The sequence below is a fragment of the Danio rerio genome, chromosome 16 (assembly GCF_049306965.1).
Source record: "Danio rerio strain Tuebingen ecotype United States chromosome 16, GRCz12tu, whole genome shotgun sequence".
Lineage (NCBI taxonomy): Eukaryota > Metazoa > Chordata > Actinopteri > Cypriniformes > Danionidae > Danio > Danio rerio.
Window position 1 is genome coordinate 14321519 of NC_133191.1, and position 7935 is coordinate 14329453.

The window sequence follows — 7935 nt, forward strand, 5'->3', positions numbered from 1 at the left end:
CCGAAGCATGAAATGAAGCATGCACCTGCCAAAGAGCGTCTGGTTTTTATTATTCAATTTTTTTGCAGCAGAAGAAAAACCTTTAGCCTTTATATTTGTAAATATGTGTTATCCTTAAAGATATTATATTAGTTCAATATTAGTTTTTTTTTCAATTATATTAGTTCAATAAAAGAAAAGCAGTGGTATAAAGTAACAAATTACAAATGCTCAAAGTACTGTCATTGAGTATTTATTTTTATTGTAATTTACGAAGTAGTTTTATAAATGTGTAACTTTACTTCCCCTTGAGTACATTTTAGTGCAGTATCTGTACTTTTACTACACTATCCTTCAACCTGCAGTCACTACTTTATTTTTTCCTGTTTATGGGGATTAGAAAAATCAGTTATGTGATTCCTGTCCTATCAAATCACACATAGAAAGTAAATCGCATCTTACATAACAACCTTAAGACATGGCCAATTTTTTAATGCAGCAAACAGTTTAGGAGCAAAGTGTCCTGGAAAATGTCAAAAATCTTCATACTCAATGACCGAGAGACTATTTAGAGTGTATGCTTACATTATGATGTCTGAAATGGCTTTAAACTAGAACTAAATGCACTACAGAATGTTACGTTTACACACACACACACAAATTATGTACATGTAAACACATCAGCTTTTATAGTGTAATACTCACAACTGACTACTCTTAAGTGCATTTAAACGGTCTACTTTTACTCCTACTTTGAGTAATATTTACAACAGATACTTTTACTTGCACTACATTTTTGTGCCAGTAATGGTACTTTTACTTAAGTATAATTTTTCAGTAGTCTTTCCAGCACTGATTAAAAGGTATGTGAGTAATTAATAACATAATTTTCATATTTGGAGGAAAACACAAGTTAAAATGTACAATGTTATGTTTGAGAATAAAACTTAATGTTTGACTTAGAATTTTAAATACAAATATAGTAATAAAGTTTTTAAGTTAATTTAAGATACAATCGCATTTGATTATTTTTGGGTCCATAAAAATGCAAACTAAAACCTCAAACGTTATTTAAATAGTTATTTTAAATGCATTTATATATCCATTAGAGATGGGCTAAACACTTTATTGTCACAACCTTTGAAGGGTTTACCCTTTGGTGCTTTGAAAGATGAAGGGTGTATATGAGTCAAAAAAAAAAAAAAAAACTATGCAGTTCTGCCTAGTGACCACTAATTCATGCCCACAAAACATGCTTGGAACAATTGTGGAGGCGCCAGCTTATATGATATTATTTCATTTCATTTTCTTTTCGGCTTAGTCCCTTTATTAATCCAGGGTCGCCACAGCGGAATGAGGAGAGATGGGTTGCAGCTGGAAGGGCATCCGCTGCGTAAAACATATGCTGGATAAGCTGGTGGTTCATTCCACTGTGGCGACTGCAGATTAATAAATGGACTAAGCCGAAAAGAAAAAAAAAAATTATATTTATGCAATTATCCATGTATGTGTTTATTTATAATTGTGATTTATTTAAAACAATTATTTATAACTTTTTTATTATATAATTTGACTAATGAATATTACAATAGTTGCTTATAGAACAATACTATACATACATTTATAGGTAAATTTAAACTCAGATCCTCCAGATGTCAATCTAACACCAAACAACTTTCCTGTGCAAATGATCACAAGTGCTTGAATAGTCCATCAGTTATCATTCAAAATCCTTCCTTCTGAAGGGCCCTTAGAAGTGACCAGTTTTGAACAACACTTTGAAGAGTTTAGATGCAAAAATATCTAAAACATTTTTATCAGGCTCCTGTGTGTAGGTTCAGTATTTCACTTTTACAGCAGAGGATCAGTCCTTTCCCATTGTCTTTAAAGTGAAATAACTCAACATAATCAATGGAGGCTGAGAAAAAAAGTAAATTTTTGATAGAAATTTCAGACATTTAAAGTACTTATAGGTTTTTGCATCTGAACTCTTTCTCATCTGAAATTGTTTTCACACAAAAGTACCCTTTAGAGAGCGATTTGTCCCATTTGGAACCCACCATTGGTGTTCTCTCTATTTCCATGTGCTTTCTGTGCCACGCCCTTGTTTTCTCCATAGGCATGGGCTGGTATATGATTCTGACTGTTTGATAACCATGGAAAAAAATATTACAGTATCAGGATATCATGCTGCGATTATTACTTTAAAATATATTCTTTTTAAATGTTTGGGTTAAACCTTTGTCCACATTAAACACATATACTTTATTTTAAGACCCATTTAAAATTGCTCTAAAAACTACTGTAAAACCTCTGTAAAACTCTGTTGTAAACCTCTGTAAACTTTGAAACTGGTTATCGTCCCATGTCTGCAGATCAAGCCAAATGTTTCACTTGTTTAAAAATTGTATTTAAGAAAGTTCTGGGTGTTGTGTTAGTGCAGGGGTATCAAACTCAATTCCTGGAGGGCCGAAGCCCTGCACAGTTTAGTTCCAACCCTGCTCCAACACACTTACCTGTAGGTTTCAAACAAGCCTGAAGGACTCAATTAGTTTGATCAGGTGTGTTTAATTAGGGTTGGAACTAAACTGTGCAGAGCTTTGACACCTGTGTGTTAGTGGGTTGTAGGTGCTGCTGCTTACGAATCTGGGATCTGGAATCTTTTTCCTCTGTTTCTATATGAAAATGATTCATGATTATGCAGAAGTTTTCAAAAAGTATACGATACAATTGGATCTTTAGCAGGTTTGTTCGCTCTGAATATGTCAGACTACTGCTTCCTCTTTATTTATCTCTATTACTCTTTGGGTAATCGTGATGGTATGTCGCAGGAAATTCATTGGGTTCATTTATTCAGGAAACACTTCACATTACTATAGCAACTCTCCTTCCTCTCAAGTTTGAAAAGGTCTTGTGAACATTTACCACCTAAAGTCATGCAGCATATACATAAATAAACATCAGAACACTACATAAACAGTTTAAACAATCCATTTTCATTTTAATGTGTTGAAATGTTATTTTAACAAAACTAAATCTTGAATTTAAACTTATTTTGTAGTTTTAAACACCCATCTATTATATTTAAATGTGATAAAATAACTTTTACCATCAAAATAAAGTGTGACCAACTCCTTTTTTTTTTAGCTTACAAATTTTCTAATAAAATTAAGTACAAATTATTAATATTATTAATATTAATTATATTAATCTGACCACTCTCAGCATACTAAACCTAGCTCCTGCTAAAACAAACAGCATATGCTGGTAAGGTACTATGCTTTGATGGTGGTTTCAATGTTGGACACTTACAGTTTTTTTGGATTGCTTAAGCGGGATTTTCAAAACAGGGCCCGTGTTTTCAAAACAGTACACACAATTAGCAAAACACTATAGATCCTTTGCATAATTAAACACTCTTGTAAAAACTATACACTTATGTTTAAAAAACACACTTTTTTACCAGAAGAAACACACATTTTCACATTAACTACACTCTGTTTGCACAAGTTACACTCTGCTGTGATAAACTTAAAACACTTTTAGCCCTTTTACTTACCTATGATTAGAGTACGCTTCCATTAACAAAGTACAAATATAAAGTAAATTCACCAAACACTACTCAAGACCAATGTTGCACATTGAAAAAACTCATTTATTCCTCAACATGTTCATCACTTTGGCATGAAGATTCAAAGTACTGTAACATGTCACTTTACGTATTGAACTGTAAGTTAGACATTGTCTCTTCGCCTATAGCTGAATCTGGCATGAGAATGATCAACATTGCAATGTTGTCCTTAGCAAGACACCTTGGAAAGAAGTGTCTTAAATGTAGAATCATGTATTGCTGCTACCTCCATCTGGTCACAGGCCTCCTCCATGGCTTGGATGAGGGGTACCTCAGCTTAGAGACGGAGATCATATACCTTCCACCACTATGCCGAGAAAAACTCTTCTATAGGGTTGAGGAATGGAGATTATGGTGGAAGATATAGGACGGTGAAATGTGGATGTTTTTGAAACCAGTTCTGAACCAGAGGAGAAAGACACATTGTCCCAGACAACAATGTATTGCGTATGATCGATTTGATTTGCTGCTGTTATGATGTACAATTGGTCCAAGAATGTAAGTATATGTGCTGTGTTGTTAGGGCCCATATGGTCATGTCAGTGGAGGACCCCATTCTTTGTAATGGCTGCACAGAGTGTTACTGTATATTTCCCTCACGTTGCCCTGGGACATTGACTATAGCCCTGTGGCCAATGATTTCTTCTACTCTCTGTGTTCTCGTCAGGTTGAACCCAGCCTCATCTACGTAAATGAACTCATGCTGGATCTCCTCTCCATCCATTCATAAAACTACCGGAAGAACAGTGTCAGGCAAAATTGTGTAGTTCAGTGTAGATCTAGTATTACAGTACAGTAAAAGATAATGAGACAGTATGCAGGATCACACTGCTAAAATGAATACACACCTCTGCATAATCATGCCGCAGTCGTTTCACCATGTCTGAATTGCACTCGAAAGGCACTCCATAAAATTGCTTCATTTGAACATGTTTTTTTAGGGTGTGTGCCAGTGTTGATATTGAGACCTGATGGTTTTCATTAAAACTGGCATTTTATAGTGCTTAAACACCTGATTGGTGTGTCTACAATAAATCAAACAAGTGTTTTCACACCTGGGCCCGGTTTTTCAAAAGTAATCCACTAGGATTTTGGATAAGGGATTGGATCAAATCTTGAAAATGTTTTTTTCAAAGCAAAAAACGTATTACCTAATCGGATTAGATCACGTAATCAAATCTTGGTTTTGATCCGGATCAAACCTTTACTTTGGGTTTTTCAGACCTTTTTTGTAGGATTTGGATCACTTTGATCCAAAAAACCTGGATTAAACTGATCCCACCAGAAAGGTGGATTTAGTGTGGATTTCATGCCCAAAATGTAATAAAAACTTAAAAATTTTATTAAATAATACTATTTTTGGATCACACATTATCTTACGAGATATACTATTGATTCATAAGGTTTTAATTTTATTTGTTCATCCATCAGGCTGTAGTGATGATTGGCTTTAACGTATTCAGCTTTTCAGTATAGGCCTACAGCAAAGTAGAAATAGCTTGGCCTCATAAAATAATCCCCCAAACAGCTGTCAAAATTTACCAAAAACAATACATTTTATTGTCAATAATTGATATCTATATTCATCACAATGGAAAATATTTTTGTTTTTAGAATATTTATTAGTGATGCATGCAATGATTACAGAATAACCAAAAAAAAGTGCAAAGAATGGCAATGACTGATTTTTGAAATCTCTTTCAACAATTGCAAAAAGAGACTGAAAGGGCAGAAGCACAGCTTCATCTGGTAGAGGAACAACTGACTCCAAACTGCAGCAAACCAAGGCCAGACTTCAGATCCGCCTCCTAAAGGCTACGCTCAGACAAGCTGCTCTCTCCACATCAGATGAGGAAGTCTGAAATTATTGTGGAGTTTTTGACATTAAGTCTTTTTTTATCTACATCTATATTTGAAACTTATTATAAATATCCTCAATGTACAGTGTTGTAGGTCTCAGATGAGCGGACTGCTGGAAGAGGATGGGGTGGGGTTTTTCTTGTTTTTATTATTTATTATTATTATTTTATTATTTATTAAATTTTCTTAGTTTTCATTTTAAATAAAAATAAAGTTATATCTACCCCACACTGACTATTCTACTTGTTGCTCTTTACACAGGCCTATCTATTTATCTACATTGTGATTGAGCACTGGTAATCCAAATTTAGTGATCCTGAAAAGTTCCTATCCGGATCAGATTGATCCAACCCGATGTTGCTTTGAAAAACTGGCTCAAAAAGTAAGCTGGATTACGTGATCACGGATCGCAAAAACAGGATTACTAAATCCAGATCAATTTGATGCGGATTAAACCTTTTGAAAAACCGGGCCCTGATGACTGTGTTGAACCAGTTGGTTGGACGGTGCAGTAATTTGACAGTCCGTGCTTTGGTATTGCAAGGAAGTGACTTCATGATAGATTTTTGTGTGTAATGTATGTTAAGTGTGTTTAGTGTTTTGCAAATCACTGTGTGTAGAGTTTTGCAACAAGTGTTAAGTTGACCATGTGCTTATAGTTGTGGAAATATGGGCTGATGTTTTGATACTTGTGTGTAAGGTTTTGCTAATAGTGTACTACTTTTAAATTTAGTGTGTAAGCAATCCAAAAAAACTGTAAACACCTGATTGATGTGTCTACAACAGGGGTGGCCAATCCTGTTCCTGGAGATCTACCTTCCTGCATATTTCAGTTGCTACCCATATCAAACACACCTGAACCAATTAATTAGGACCTGCACACCACTTGATAATTAGAGGCAGGTGTGTTTGATATGGGTAGCAACTGAAATCTGCAGGAAGGTAGATCTCTAGGAACAGGATTAAGCACCCCTGGGCCCGGTTTTTCAAAAGGTTTAATCCGAATAAAATTGATCCGGATTTAGTAATCCTGTTTTTGCGATCCGTGATCACGTAATCCAGCTTACTTTTTGAGCCAGTTTTTCAAAGCAACATCGGATTGGATCAATCTGATCCGAATAGGAACTTTTCAGGATCACTAAATCTGGATAACCAGTGCTCAAACAGGATAGGACATCACAATGTAGAACTATAGATATGTAAAGAGTAGAATAGCCAGCATGGGGTCAATATAACTTTATTTTTATTTGAAATTAAAACTAAGAAAATTTGATAATTATTTAAATAATAATATTAATAAATAATAATAAAAACAAGAAAAACAACACCCCATCCTCTTTAAGCAGTCCGCTCATTTGAGACCTACAACACTGTACATTGAGGATATTTATAATAAGTTTCAAATATAGATGTAAATAAAAAAAGACTTAATGTCAAAAACTCCACAATAATATCCGACTTCGTTATCTGATGTGGAGAGAGCAGCTTGTCTGAGCGCAGCCTTTCGGAGGCAGATCTTAAGTCATTGGCCTTGGTTTGCTGCAGTTTGGTCAGAGTCAGTTGTTCCTCTACCAGATGAAGCTGTGCTTCTGCCCTTTCAGTCTCTTTTTGCAATTGTTGAAAGAGATTTCAAAAATCAGTCATTGCCATTCTTTGAATTTTTTTTTTATTCTGTAATCATTGCATGCATCACTAATAAATATTCTAAAAAGAAAAATATTTTCCATTGTGATGAATATACATATCAGTTAGTGACAGAATAAAATGTATTGTTTTTGGTAAATTTTGACAGCTGTTTGGGGGATTATTTTATGAGGCCAAACTCTTTCTACTTTGCTATAGGCCTATACTGAAAGGCTGAATACGTTAAAGCCTATAATCACTATAGCCTGACGAATGAACAAATAAAATGAAAACCTTATGAATAAATAGTATATCTCGTAAGATGGTGCATGATCTAAAAATAGTATTATTTAATACATTTTTTAAGTTTTCATTACATTTTGGGCATGAAATCCACGCTAAATCCACCCTTTTAATGGGATCAGTTTAATCCAGGTTTTTTGGATCAAAGTGATCCAGATCCTACAAAAAAGGTCTGAAAAACCCAAACTAAAGGTTTGATCCGGATCAAAACCAAGATTAGATTACGTGATCTAATCCGATTAGGTAATCCGTTTTTTTTTTTGAAAAACCCATTTTCAAGATTTGATCCAATCCCTTATCCAAAATCCTATTGGATTACTTTTGAAAAACCGGGCCCTGGTCTACAATTAATCAAACAAGTGTTTCCAAACCTGACGACTTCCTACTCTTCTCCTTCCTGTTCTCTCTTCCCTTTGGTAATCTCATCCCTCCATTTGTATCATATATCTTTTGTACTCATACTTTTTCCTACATTATGAGCTCTACACTCCTATCCAGTAGGTGGCGGAAATGCACCATATAAGTCGGTCTGCCAACCG